The following is a 16,392-nucleotide window of genomic DNA, read 5'->3' on the forward strand; positions in this document are numbered from 1 at the left end:
TTCTTGAGTGTGTAGACACATCATTGAAGTTGAGGTAGTTTGCAATAAGACTTGGGTGAAGGTTGGAAGTGAAGGTTGATCTAGTGGAGCTAATTGATCTTTTGCATTTGTGGATCTATTGCTTAGGGTTTTCAAAAAAATTGAAAGATACCTCCAAGAAGATTGGATCCTAGGGAAATTAATGATCTTAGTGATGTTGTGGAGGAAAGGATCTCATAGAAGATTAGAGAAGAATTTAGATCTAAGATTGCATTGATGAAGAGTGACATGATTGCTGAATTTGTGAGTGCTTTAGGTGATGTACCTAGGCATGAGAAAGTTGTTAAAGACTTTGAAGTTACTAGATCTAGTGGTGAGGATAGAACTCATCATATGGAAAGACCTATTGTAACTAGGGTTGGTTAGTTTGCTAGACCTAGATCTTAGTTGAGGCTAAATAATAAGATAGTGGTTTCTAATTTATTAGGTACTTTGACTCCTAAAGACTTGATCGATTGGATTGGTGAATTAGAAGACTACTTTAAGCTAGAGGATATTGGAGATCCACTTAGAGTAAGGTTGGCATAGACTAAGTTGAAAGGACATGCTACTCTTTGGTGGAAAGAATGGAAAAGGGATAGAAAGGAGAAAGGTGAAATGAAGATCACTAGATGGAGATTGATGGTAACTAAGTTGAAGGCTAAGTTCATTCTTGTTGAATATGAACTTGAGTTGTTTAAGAGGTTGTAGAATTTGAAACCAAAAGATATTACTATGAAAGATTATACCAAGGAGTTCTACAAGTTGACTATTTGGTCTAGGCATGGAGAATTGTCAAAGGAAAATGTAGCTCAGTACATTAAAGGATTGAGATTCAATATTCAGGATGAAGTTGGTATATTAAATATTTCTTTAATTGAGGATGCTTATCAATATGCTTTGAAGGCATAAGATAAGTTGAAGAGGAAATATCAAGGTTATGCTAGAGGGAAGGAGAAGTAGGATAGCTTGATAAAGGCTAAACTAAGTGTTGAAGGTGAACCAAGGTGGAGGTGGGTTTAGTGGTAATTTTTTTCAGATGTGGTGAAGAAGGGAATAGATCATTTGAATGTTCTCATGGTAGGAAAGTTTTTGTTTTGAATGAGGTTTTAGTCCAAGATAGCCAACCTAAGAAATTAGAGAGTTTATTGGCTTGGTGAGTATTGGCTAGTTAGAGGACACTCAATTCGTGTCAAAGGACTAGTTTGTTCAAGACTTGTTGTAAATCTGGTGGTAAAGTCTACAATGTGATTGTGGATGGTGGTAGTAGTGATAACCTTGTTGCTAAGGAGATGGTTTAGAAACTTGGTTTGGAGAGAGTGAGACATCCTTGTCCTTATAGGATTGGTTGGTTGCAAGGTGAGTATTCTTTGGAGGTAAGGGAGCAATGCATTATTAATTTCTAGATTGGGCAATATAAGGATCAAGTGTTGTGTGATATTGTGGACATGAAAAATTTTCATGTATTTCTTTCTTGACTTTGGTATTATGATTTCAGAGTTGTGCATGATTGTGTCAAGAATGTGTTTATTATTGAGAAAGGCGGCAGCAAGCATTTCTTGATTCCTTTCCAGAATGAAGAGTTTTGTACGAGGAATCTGAGTATTAGCAACAAAGTTGAGTTGGCAGATTCTAAGAAGGTTAGAGATCAACATGAAAAGTAGATGTGTATCATACCTAGGATGGATTAGAAGAAGTAGAAGAAGAATAAGGGAAAGAGTGTACAAGTTGAAGACTTGGAGGATATTTATGTGAAGAAGAAGTTTGGAATATATGTGTTGAATCCTAGAAGATGTTCTTCCAACTACTAAGAACATCTTTTCAAACCTAAGGTGTCTGATGTAGGAGCATCCTAGGCTTGCTTACAATCCTACATGATTGGAGGTATTTTGGGCTTGGAGTTGTGGGCTCGGTCACCAAACAATAGTACTCAGTCGTTGTAGGGTGTAGTTGTGGCTGAGGAGCTCAATCAAGGAAGGACCTTGACATATAGAGTATGCTCAACATTCACTACAGTGCTCGATATGTGTTGGTTGCTTGAAACTCTTTGTATGCTTGGAAAGTGTTAATTTCTCGTCATGCACTAGGAGCTTGGCAATACTGGTGTTTGGTTGGTGCTTAGCTTGGGTTCTTTGATGCTTAGCTTAGTCTTGGTTCATATAGTTGTTGAGATTTTTGTATGCTACCTTTTGGTATTTGATTCTTATTGTAGATGACTTTGGGGTATTTAATTTGTGTTGTAGTTAACTTATGGCTCAACATATATTTAATGTAAGAGATTTATTTTAATTTGTAATGAACTAGGCCAACTTGTGGCTTGGTTGGGTATAAGTAGGGGGTCTTGTGGAATCTTTTAGAATGGGATTGATCCATCTTGGAGAAGAGAATGCAAAATTTGAAGAGCTAGTTGTAATGGCTTGAAAATGAGAATATTGTTTGGTGGGCTTACAAGCACAAGTAAGATTTCCTTGGAGGTTCCTACCAGAGTATGGATCTAGACTAGCTGGGATTAGGATTGTGAGTTGGATCATATTAGATCTTGCAGAACTATTACTATAATTGTTGTTGTAGTTGGCCCTAACACAAAAGGCATTATAGCCAGGCATATTGCATGTAATCAGTTATCTATGAATAAAGAGTTGTGGTTTGATTTAGATCTTTCATGTTTGTTGCTTTGTTATTGTGCTTCGATTATGTGGTCATTTGCAGGGATCTAGTTTACCTCCAATAGGGGTACCCTTGTATTCTCATTACATCACAAGTACACAAGTAATACCTAATCCGAGAGGCAACAAAGACATGTAGGAAACCTAATATGCATGTGGGAAAGAGTCATCACATGAGCCAACTCTAAGGTTACCCTGGCAAGCTCTCTGGACTCCGGCCCCCAAGTGACTCTATGCGGCATCAATATCCTTTCTTATAGAAAAGAGATACTAACAAGGCAAGGTCACAACAAAGCATCCTCTCTGCTCCCATCGTAGCATGTACTAGCACTTGAGGCATGGGCGAGATAATACACTTACTCTTGTTAATTTATTTTAACCCATTTAATGAAATGTTATCACTTATTAATACAACTTTCAATGGGTTACCCAAGCAACCTCTTTAGGGAACTAGCCTGTTTTGCAAGCCACTTACCAACATACACATAGATAACCTACCCTTACCTCATAAAAAGTATATCTCATAAAATCACAATATTCACCTTAGTCCTATACAAGCAACTAGAAAACACCAAAAAAAACTGATTGAAGCCTCATAGGTTACACCAAGAAAATCATAATATTCACCTTAGTCCTATACAAGCAACTGGGAAGCACTAATAAATAATTGATCGAAACTTCATAGGATAAACTAAGAAAATCACAACATGAGCTTACATATAGAACCGGTTCTCATCACAAAAAACATGTGATTGCATCACAATGGTTGGGAATAAAACAATTGTGACCAAATAACATTACATAACAACATCATAAATCAATCACTTCCCAAGCTTATGGCAACATACCTAACTGGCCAAAATACAAGTTATTCCCAAAAACCATCACAAAATAAAACATGATATTTTGACATGCATTTAAAGCAAGAGTAGTTATTTAGTTATTTTAGTTTTCAATAAAAATTCCAAGAAGTTCAATTTTAGTAAAAGTTGGAGTTTTCAAATTTATAGTTTTCCCAGGTTAAGAATTTTAGTAAAAGTTGGAGTTTTCATATTTATAGTTTTCCCAGGTTAAGTTTTGACTGTAGAATAATTCCCAATTCATAGTTTTCAAGCATTTATATTTTCCTAATAATCTATGTTTCCATTTTAATGCAATAATAAATATGATCAAAAGAAACAAGGTGACCAAGTTAATAAAGACTTAATATAAATACGGTCATCACATTTCGTGTTCATCCAAGAAAATAATCGAGACTCAATATAAAGCATGTCATAATTCTCATGTGCACCCACAATACAAGAACTAATCTTTACATAAAGATGGCTATGAAATTTTCACAATTTAACCCTTAATGCATAAATAAAATAAACCCATAAAATTATTCTAAATTTTAAGAACAAAAATCCTTCTCATACATTACTCTCCCATATTGACAATATTTACTAACACAATATAACAGACATTATAAACATTCTTATAAAAACTCTTATTTAGCCACTTATAAATAATTACTTTATTTATAAAATAGAATATTATTAAATTATAAATAAATCAGCCTATATGTATATATATATATATATATATAAATCAGCCTATATATATATATATATATATCTTTATTTTATTTTATTTTTAAAAATCTTAAACTAACTTTATAGTAAACTACATGGTAAATTCAATAAACTAATAAATCAAATACTAAATAAGTTAAACTATAACCTATATACATAAATTCATTCATAAATTATATGAGGTGGGCTTACATGCCCAAACCCCTTCCATTTAACTTATTAGAAAGAAAATGAAAAAGTATATGGAGAACTAATGGGCATGTGAAAAAAATTTTGAAAAAAATCAAACAAGGCATTCTTGTAAAACAAAAGTTCAAAAAAATCCTTCTTAATGGAGAGCAATATGGACTGTGATATTTAATAGTGTTGTCCCAATAAAAAAAATGACAAGAAGTATTTGCACAGGTTCCACTGCACTAGTTTACTTGTCAAGAGTAATTTTTTTAGTAATGGACAAATACAATTTTTCTTTTAATAAATTAATAATTTATATATTCAATTTCTAGGGTTCCTAATTTATTTTTATTTATTTATTTTTAAAATCACTTTTCAATATAAATTTGATAAAGAAATAATTTGTAGTCAATTGAATTTATTAAAATAATATTTTTTTCTCAATTTTCAAGCCCTATCATGAATTCCTTTTCTATATCTCAAGTTTTCTTCAATAGACTTTAATTTCTTATTTTCACAAATGTTTCCAAACATAAAACAATTAGTTTTCGAAATGAGGGTTTTAATTTCAAGTATATTTCCAATAAGCAAAGTTGACATAACATGGATGGAGAACAAAATTATTTTTCAAAAGATTTCCTACAAGTAATTCTATGAGATGCCTAACTCAATCTAATGCTATAACCTAACAATAGCTCAACCAATGCAAAATTGACATCTTCTAGATCCTTTAGAAATTTTTTGTCTTTCAATCTTAGAAATTGCTCCTCAAGAACTATGTGTGGAGAAATGAACTCTATGTTAGAGTAATTAGATATATTCTAATTAACTCTGATCTACTTAAGCTAAACTCTAGGCATATAATATTTAAATCTTTTATTAATTATTATTATGATACCTATGTTAGACCTTTTTAGGGTTTCGATCTACTTTATGAGGATGATCTCTCTTTGTAATTATGAACCAATTTACTTTTGATAATAGCAATTTCTCTTTTTTCTCATCGAGAATGTCTCATCTATGGATCTGGGAATTCTAGCATTCATAGCTTTTGTTCTTCTCTTTCTATGACAAGTGTTTGCATGCAAGTAATTCTTAGGAGCTATGGGGTTGATCTTTCATTAACTTCAACATTGTATCAAAGCTTCATATCTTCATGCCCATGTTCTATTTTTGAGAGATTTGGCATCGATTTTCATATTTGTGCCTTTTAGAGGATTTTGTAGTGGATTTGGGGGGATCTATTTTTCAAAGCAATGTAAGCCCAAATAGACATCGTCGTTGAGCTCAGAGTGCTCAAAAGCCCCCATTTCCATATAAAATACATCTAGTTTGGATGTTGTTGAAAAAAAATTGCATCTAACTCATTTTGACCTAGGCATGCAAAACAAGGTGGAAATTTTTATTTATTTTTTAATCAATTTTTTGGTTAAAAATATGTGCATTTTTGGAAAAGAAGGCATGTTTTGTTTCACAAGGAAGGGCATTTTTTTTGGGCCCCACACTACCCTCGTACCTTGCTTTAAAACACACATGCACACTTGACTAGCATGCACTTCTCTTTGTTCACATACCTTAAATCACACCTTCACATACCTTAAATCACACCACATGGCACCAAAAGCCTTCATATTTCCTCCTCTGATTACAAGACCTCTTCCATTGGGAATGACCCACATCCATCAATTTGGAAATCATTACAACTCATGGACCTATGACTTTGTTTAATTTGCTTCTATCCTTACTTCATGGCATGATTGTTGGTGGCTATGGCATAATTTTTGGTGCTAGATATAGGTCCTTGTAAATTAGGAAACCACATTTTTTATAGGGATTTCAGACCCCATATTTCTGGCCACCTAAAGCCATGTCAATTTTTTGTTTTGGAATGTTGCCTCTCATTTTTTGCATGCAATTATGGTATGATATTTGTTGCGACTATTCCAGACCCCTCACGCATTTTGGTGGGATCACCTTGTTTTGTGATTTTGGGTCCATGTCAATGACCAAAGACTTTGTTAATAGTAGTCTGCCCAAGCTTGTGTCTATTGGCAGTGATTTTGGCTCCCACACATGCCATGACTCATTTTTCTTCATCTTTGTGATTATTCTGCAACCTTTTTTGGGGGAGACAAAGCATTTAGTGGTCCCCATGTGTTTTTTTTAATTTCAATGTGCTATTGTGGTCTACATGGACACATTTTCATACGCCTCCTAGTGTATGTTAATCCCTATGTGTGTGCAACTTACTTCCTTTGTTTTGCACTTTGTGGGTGCTACACTTTGTGGGTTCTAGGTCTTTGTTCAATCATAGTTTTTTTTGGAATTAGTTTTGAAGTTGGCTTTGGAGCTCAATGCCACAATTAATTAGAGGTCATCACTAGAATTTTCTCATGATTCTCCCTTGTGCATCATGTCTCCCTTAGTGCATAGATTTTGGGCATTCTTTTTTGGTGAGAATTTTATGTCAATAGGCTACATTTTGAAAAATATTTCTTACGGTCATATTGCCACAGTGAAGTTTTTGGGGAGAGTGCAATAGGTTGAGCTACTCCTGTTGATTCTAGGTTTTGGTGGATTATTCTTCTATAGGCCTACCAAAAGTCTAGTGGAGATCATTAGCTAGCTGATATGCCTAATTTCCAAGGAGGAATGAGGCTTATACTTACTTTGTGCCTTGCAGAGGGCTTTGACACATTTCCCACTCTTCTTTGTACTAATGGATGTTCAATGATTGATCACAGAATGGGAATATACAATTATCCAATTGAAATTTAGGCATTGTTCTTTATGTCACTTAGATATGCTCATCAATTTCTTAAACTATAAGGTAGAGGAAAAAATATCTTTGGTAAATTTGGTGTTTTTTCAAACACTTGCTTACACCTCCTTGGCTACCAATGTTTTATTCCAGCACTGGTCCTTGGTTTTCTGACTTGTTTCTAGTGGCTAGATTTTTTTTCGAAAAGGGGTCATTTTTTAGCCCTTTTTTTGCCTCGACGACCATATTCTCATCAAATTTGGCCTCATCACTTGCTGATGTTTGTATTGCATCATCAACATGTTTTCCCTTCAAGCTCTGTTTGGACCTACCTTCATAGTTTTGCTCATATCTCAAGCATACAAACTTCATTTTATGAAAACAAGATATCATCAAAAAGCTAGCTTTGAGCTTGTTATAGTGGTATAGGTGATTTTTAGTGTTGATTTTTGTTATGGCTTTTTCTATTGTCAAAGTCAGTAGTTCCTTTTTGCACTCTTGGAGACATATCTTGAGCATCCAATCTTTGATTTGAGACTTCTTTATATCACTGGAAAGGTCTTTCAAATATCTTTTCAGTGATCCTATTTGTTTTTCCAAATCATGCTCTAAGAATATTCTATGTAGTCTTTTGCATATTTGCATTATGGTGGATATCTTGGTTGTTTCAGTTATGAGGATCGATATTGTTTCTTTAGATGATTTTTCATGACTTATACTATCTATTGTATTATTCTTATGCCTCTTTAGGTTTGTTTAGACATCTTTGTATGCATTCTTGCAAACACACTAAGATAAAGTGCCATATTGCACCTATATTTTTGTTTTAGTAGTTTTTCCTTGTTTTGCCTTCTAATTCTAGTAGTGTCATTTGAGGACACTCATGCAGATTATTGTATTCTTGGGATTCATTATATCTTGTGCCTTATTGTACATGCACTACTCTGATTAAAGTGCCATGGGGGGTTGATATTTTACCTCTATTTTCCATCTTCCTTTGTCTAGTGAGCTTCCCTTCTGTGACATTAGCCTCATGACGTATCTGAAATTGATCACCTCAGTAAACACATATGTACTCTTTTGTGCAACTTGATCATGGTTCCTTGACATGTAGTTATTTTGGCTCACTTTACTAGTTGCTTATCACCTCACCCTTGTCTGCATTAGGGTGGGTTCTTCTATTGTTTCTCATACTTCCTTGGTCTGATGGAGTGAGTTATGTATTCAATTTTCTTTCCTATGAACTAGGCCAATGCAATGGTTGGGTACCTATGCATTTTGGTGAGATTAGTCATTTACCATATAGACACTCTTCTTTTCATTCCTACTTTAGCTACAACCTTCCATGTTTGATTAATCAACTCTTCAGGTTTTGGTGTTCATGTCATCTATATCTTTGAGTTCAATTGTTTACTTTTGTGTACCTCCTAATTCAAAATAGATTATAGTCTTCTCTACCTAGTCAGGTTCTATTTTAGTGGAGGTTCTTCATATTAGCAGTTATTTTTTACTGAGCTTTGTAGCTTCTACATGCTTCATTGGTGTTCTTCATGATCATCTTTCATTCCTATCTTCTGGACATTCCTTGGTTTAGAGGCGTATTTAGTCCTTCACTAGTTTCTTTTAGCATGTTTTTCCATCTCTTTTCAAAGTAGGGTTTTTTCCCATGTGGTTTTCTCTATTTCTCCTATTTTTAGAGATTTTGTTGTTGTTAGGTGCCTCATTAGACCTTGTTTTCATGACCCAAATCTACTTTCTATAGTAGTTTCTAGGTTTTTAGCTACTTCCTACATTTATCTTAAGGGGGGATGTTAGAGTAATTAGATATTTTCTAATTAACTCTAGTCTGCTTATGCTAAACTCTAGGCATATAATAATTAAATCTTTTATTAATTATTATTATGCAACCTAGGTTAGACCTTTTTAGGGTTTTGATCTCCTTTATATGGACGATCTCTCTTTGTAATTATGAACCAATTCACTTTTGATAATAGCAATCTCATTTTTTTCTCAACAAGAATGTCTCATCTATAGATCTGGGAAATCCAGCCTCCATAGCTTTTGTTTCTCTCTTTTTGTGATAGGTGTTTGCATATAGGTGATTCTTGGGAGCTGTGGGGTTGATCTTTCATCAACTTCAACACTCCTATCTCCTAATAAAGAGTATAACTCATCCTAGGGTTTCAGTTTTATGAACATGCAAAAGCCTTTTCTTTTATTAATTTAATTTATTTAATTCCTTATGCATGCCTTTTGTCTTTAATTAAAATAAACTCATTTAAATTATTCCCACTATGCTTTTATTAAATAAGAAGACACTTTTTGAAAATATATTTATTAATTTAACTAATATAATATTTAAAGTTTGTTAATTAAAAGAAACTTTTAAATTTATTATTATTAAATTAAATTAATATAATTACACAAAATTTGGTCTTGTAATCAAATCTTTAAACTTATTTCTTTTATTTAATTAATTTCTCAATTGATTAAATTTAATTAAAATGTAATTTTTCTTTACAAAATTTGTGTTTAATTAAATCTTTGTTTGATTTAATTATAACTAAAAACCACAACAGACCCACAAACTTAATAAGAAAATTCATCTACATGACAAAGCATGAATTCAAACTCAAAAGTCAAAAATCTTGAATTCACATCACTTGACGAATTTGGAAAGGTAGTTAATCTCAGATACTTGTCCTATATTTTTGGAAAATTGGCTTAAGTTTAGGATTTGGACTTGAGAACTATCTCCCCTCTTTACCATTGAGATATTGCAATAGGGCACATTCATCCTAGTAATTTAGGGAAGTCGATGCCTAGTATCTACAATTTGCATAAAAGTCAAATATATACATATGCATATATATCTAAACTTAACAAGAAATAGCAAGGAGTGGGACATCGTGTAGATCCCAACTAGCTGGTGACTACAACTCCCTCCCTCAACCACATCAGAAATGTCAAACATAAAGTAAAACATACATGTACACCATACACATGCAAGTATGTGGTAAGTAACCATGAAAATCATAAATAAATCGTCCATCTAACTGTCATCATGAAACAACTGAAATCTTTTTTTGAAATATACAAAGCATCGTCATTGAAAGAATAACCATGAACACATGAAATAACTAAGTATCAAGTAGCTCATCAAATATATAAACTAAGCATGAAATAGCATCAATCAAATCAAGTAACTAAGTATCACTAAATCATAACACAACCACAAAAAATGGCCAAAAATAATTTGGCAATAAAACATGAAAAGTAAACTAGGGGTAGGCACTATAGAAAGTTTGATGCTAAAAGTGATGAAGGTATATTCCTAGGTTATTCAACAAAGATTAAGTCATACAAATGTTTGAATTATAACACTAACAAGGTTGTGGAAAGCACAAATGTCAGAGTCGATGAATTTGCATAGAAGAATGAGGTGGAATGCAAGAAAGAACCTAGATACTACATAAATTTTGTATATATCCATGAAGGAGAACCTAACACCATTCCTAGACTTGATATACTAGTTGAAGAAATATAAAATGCAAACAATGTAGAGTCATAAGAAAAAGGCCCTACTGAGCACTAGTAGCCTACCAAGCATCAGACTATAGAAGTCCAGCAACAGGCAAAGAATGTCAACCATCAAAATGATGAACCAATGATACAGATAGAATTAAAGCAATAGGAACCTGAAGTGATTGAACATGTTGAACGAGGTGAATCTAGTGAACATCAACAAGAAAGAAGAAAAGAACTTGTCCTACCAAAGTATATGAGAAGAGATCATGCACCAGATTAAATCATTAGAGACAATGATCTAGGAGTTATGACAAGAAAAAGACTAAGGAGTGATACATGCTTATTGCATGGTTTGAGCCTATTGGAATTAACAATGGGAATGTAAGTTTTGAGGGGGGGGAGTGGGTTAATCAGCACTTAAAACTTTTACCTCTAAAACATTTCACCATACATCCATCTCATAACTCAATATGTAACCATTCATCACATCTAAAATAGGGTGGGGGTGGGTGGGTTAATCAGCACTTAAAACTTTTACCTCTAAAACATTTCACCATACATCCATCTCATAAATCAATATGTAAACTAAAATATGTAACCATTCATCACATCTAAAACATGAAATAAATCAACACATAACACATTAGATTTTGGTTACCTAAAAACCCTCCAAGGACAAGGTAAAATTGGGGTGGGGATGACACCCATAAATCTTCACTATTCTAGTTATGAAGTGTGGACTATTATGGCTACAATGTTTTGATCATAAACTATGATCTAATGAGAGGTCTTCCATGTTAAAGGCTTGCAAAGACTATTAAGTTTCACCTTGCTAAAGGATTTTTACTCACAATAAAGTAAGCACTTAGTTAAGAGATTTACAAAAGCATGTTAAGACTATTATGTTAACAAAGTTACTTTATATCACCTATTAGAATGATCCACCCACCTAATCCTTTGGTTAGCACCTTACTGCTTGATGTCATATCTCCTCTTTACTAGATATCTCTTGATCCTCCTGATCAGATCTATCTTCTCTAACATTTCACTACTTTTCTCTATTCTTCTTAGACTGATTCTTCATTGTAAAACTCTATCTTAGCCATATTCTACATGCTTCCTTCACACTAGATACTCTCCTTAGTATCCTCCTTCACAACATTAGGTTACCCTTAGGTTTTCCTTCTTTTATAAACATCATGGAGATGAAATTAGGTTAGAATCAATGGTTGTGGTTGATTCATATTGCTTCCTAATGCTTCCCTCAATTTGATTGGTTGCATGCATTGCATAGAGATGCATAATATGAATCCCTCCTTATTCCTTATAATAAAAAATTCAAGTTCTTGTTGGCCAAAAATGGTTTAAATAGAAGTTTGTACCATTACAAACATCTATGACATAAATTATTCACTTGACACCCATAGACTCTGATGCTCAGCCTTTATTGTGCTCTATATACTACTATTCAGCTTTTGAATAGATTGGCACACTCTATTTTCTCATCACTTGAATCACTCAACATGTATTGTCTAGAGACTTATGCTTAGCATCTTTGTTCATTCGGTTCGCACTGATCACTTGGCTTGTTGTGTTCACTTGGCATGCACTATGCATTGTTCTTTGCTGAATAATGGCTAAATGTTTTGTCACTGCCTTGTCAAAACCAAAATGAGATTAACAATCTCTCCCTTTGACATGAGTGGCAAAAACACTTTGTCATGGCATATACATAATTGTCTCATGCATAAGTTAGATAATGTAAAATTTCTACTTGACTTGTATGCAAAAACTTCAAAATTTCAAAATTTACAAAAAAGTTGAAGTTACCTTACTGATTTTACTCCCCTTGAGTAAATGCATCATTTCAATTCTATGACTCCTACTAAGTAGATATCTGCCTTGACAAAATCTTCAAAATTTTCAAAATAGATAATCCCCCTTTTGACACTTATGTCATTTGGGTGGTACACTTATAGTGTGTTTGTCCAAAAATGACTTGTGCACTTGCATGATGATTCCTAATGTGGAATCCCAATTATCTCTTACTGCATCTAGTGTTTGAATCTATATTTCTAATCTAGAATCCATAGCAACTAAGCCTTCGTGAGTAGAAATATTTGGATCTTTCTTAATCAAGGCTTCTGCTTGGGCTTGTTCCTTCTATAGAACTTTCATGTTTTGAGTCAACATGGACTATATGCGGATCAGAGTGGATCTAATATTTGCATCTTTTGCTTGTAGCTTGGAAGTCCTACTCTCTGTTAGCATCAATATCTAAAAATGTAATTGGCTAGTTGCAAGAGACACCTATAATGAATTTCTAGTTGATTTAGACTCTCCTTGGAACTTGTCAATTGTCTATTGAGTCTCTTGGGTAAAGATATCAACATCACATAGTTTAGTGTACAGAGAATAAATGTGATCCAAAACTATTTTCACACCCTCTATCTTAGTTGCTAAATCAACTTGACTAAGTGTAATGGCACTAGATATCTTATCCACAATTTTGGTGTGAAATTGTCTCTTCAACCATTCTAGTAACTTAATATTGGTCTCTATATCTTCATCTTTTATCTTGTCAACTATATGGACAAGATTCTCTATAATAGGCTTATCTATTAATGAATCTAAGAGACTAAAAGCCTCAATGAATATGTCTTTGATTTCAAAAAAAAACTTTCTTTTACTTGTGCTCTCACCTTAAAATTTATTGCCTTTTCTTTCTTTGTAGAGCCTCTTGAAGAACATTCATTTCTTCAAGTGTGATTGTGGTCAAATCAAATGTTGGTAACACAATCATCTCATCTAATCTTACATCCTCAAATGATGTAGCATCAGCACTCTATCGTGTGCTTGAACTTGGCCTTGAAATCTGCAATGGAGTAGCTTGTGTACTTAGCCTCTGAAAAGTCTGGCTACTAGGAGGAGGTGTAGAGACTAGTTACAAGGTAACCAATGTCTGAATTGTAATTTACTCATCAAGCTTAGAAGTAATCTTATTCTCTTTTTTCTTCTCATCCTCTTTTTGTTCTGTACCCTGTTGATCTTCACTAAGTTCTAGTAGGGCAATTGTTGGATTTTTTTCTCATCATTTCTCTTCTCATTTCCCTCTATATCAACTTCCAAAATGGTTGGTAATCTTGAACTTGATAGATCTAGCAATGATTTGACTTGGGTATCTCCCTCCTTCTCTTTCATCTCAATGACAACTATTTACATTAGAGATTGTGCTTGATTTAGCTCTATTGTCTGTTCAAGAATTACACTTTGATTTGTGATCTATTATTGTGGCTCAGTTTCTTTCACCTCTATAATAGTTGATGACACTGAAGATGTATCTTTCTGTGGATCACTTTTAGTAGATGCAACCTCAACCTGTTGAGGTTCATCAATCCTCACCAATACATGATTTGTTCTTGGTAGAATAGTATTGGTGGATTCCTATTGCAATTTCTTGATTTCCTCCTAACTCATTGGATTAACATTCTATGTAGAATTATTGGGTAGGTCTTCAATAGTGACAAAATCTTTCTCTACATGGGGGGTACCGGTGCTCGACACCTGATCAGCATCCTATGAAACTTGTGCATCTTCTACATTTACCTCAACAATGTCATCCTTTTCATCATTCTTTTCTTCTATTGTAGTTGTGTCCTCCTTTTCTCCTTTTGCAATTGTGCTTTCCTTGGCTTGGTCTCCGTTCTCTTCCATATCTTTGGTGGATAACCCATAGATGCTTTTTCATAGCAACTTGCTCTAGGTTACCACCTCTTCTACTTTATTTCTCAAAATATTAAATACCCAGTACTTAGGAGAAAATCTCCCTTTATGTTTATCTACAGCCTTAGTAATCATTATTTTGTCTAGTTCAAGCATGACTAGACAAATAGAAATTACTAACTCTTTTGTCTACTTCATGGAATTCTTAAAATCTTCAAAGTAACTAGTTTATTGATTCAAAATTATCACCTAATTTCTCAATGAGCTCTCCTATCTGTTGAGTAATAGATTTGTTTGTCTTCCATGTAATCTTGTCAAATGTAGAAAAAATATTTTTGTCATAAAAGAATATACAAATGATAAGTATCCAAACTTACATGAGGCACTCTTAGCTTTCTTGATAGCTTCCACATTTTTTGATAGTTCTTGAAGCTTAATCTTGGCTAATTGTCATAGTTGTAATCTCTCTTCACAATCTTATAACCTAGGTCAACTAAAATACACGACACACAATTTAGTCAGCTTGACTAGTAGAATATGTGTGCAATCACTCTTACTACAAATGCTATAATAAGGTCTTTGATGGTGTCAATTGGCATTCCATGTTTATTCCACATGGCTCCAGTATTTTTTTCAATAACCTATCTTGCATCACTTCTCAATGTCTTTCGCCTATCTAGGGTTGGATGCCCTATCACTCTGTGAACTATCCTCTTAGATATTCTATTTGGTCTACCTTCTAACCAAATCTAATTGTCATGAATCTAGCTCAATACAATCTTAATCCATTAATTCTTTGAATATTTGTAGGAAATCTAGGGCACACGTTAACCCTTTACCTTCTACAATTTTGTTTTCTTCCCTCAACACACCATTTTCACACAACTTCTAATAAGTTTCTCTATCTCCAAATCTCCAACCTCACCTACCTTGTAGGTATTACAACATCACACATCTTGGATCATTAAAACCTTTGGTGGTATTGTAGATAGTGCACCAGATGGATCTCCTTTATATGTGATCTCAAGATTGGCATATAATGGAGGTTGTCTCATGTCATTGCTAATTAATTGAACATTAAAAACTTTCTTCCCCTCTTTCCTTGATGCTACTGAAGAACTTGCTACCATATCGACTCTCTAGGATTTAAAAAAACACAAAAATATATAACTCGACACAAGTTAAATACCTCTCAAAATTGTTGAATAATGTCAAGTTGCAATAGAATCTAGTTTGCAAATGCTTGAATCTATTTTTGCAAAATGCCTTCATGCTCTTCAACCTCTAGTAATTGAAAATGACTCAAAAATTGAGTACATAGCCTTCAAACCTTGTATTAAATGCTTAGTGCATATCTCATTGTTCATTCGGTCACTATAAGGTTTTCTAGTTTGCTTGGCTATCATAGCAAGCTCATCTATCACTACCATACATTCCTTACTCAATAGTAACTACAAAACTTTCAATGCTCAACAACAACAAAGAAAGTAACAAAATAATAAATTTTCTCTTTTTTCTAATTACTTGATTGCATCTTAATATATGTTGATAGATCCTTTATATTGCTTTAATACTAGGAAATGATGCAAAATTCAGATGTGAGTTCTACATATACCCAAATTGCCTAGTTGGGGGTAATGTGATCACTTGATCCATTGGATGAAGTGATCTCATCTTGTCTTGATGTGCTACAATCTTCTTTCTTTTTCCATGTCTTGTTCATCTGCATCTTTATCTTTTCAACATCTACATTTGCTTTACCTTTTATGAATTCACTACTTGGTGTAGGTGACCAAGTTAGACAATTTCTACTCACATGACTAGTCTTAAGACAACTAAAGCATATAACTTCACTCAACCATCTACTGTAATTGCCTCTAAAATGTGTCCTAATGCAATTTATAGCAACATGACCATACTGACCACAATAATGGCAAGTATACCTTGT

The sequence above is a fragment of the Cupressus sempervirens genome, chromosome 10, assembly GCF_028749045.1.
Source record: "Cupressus sempervirens isolate cs-2001-9-10 chromosome 10, ASM2874904v1, whole genome shotgun sequence".
NCBI lineage: Eukaryota > Viridiplantae > Streptophyta > Pinopsida > Cupressales > Cupressaceae > Cupressus > Cupressus sempervirens.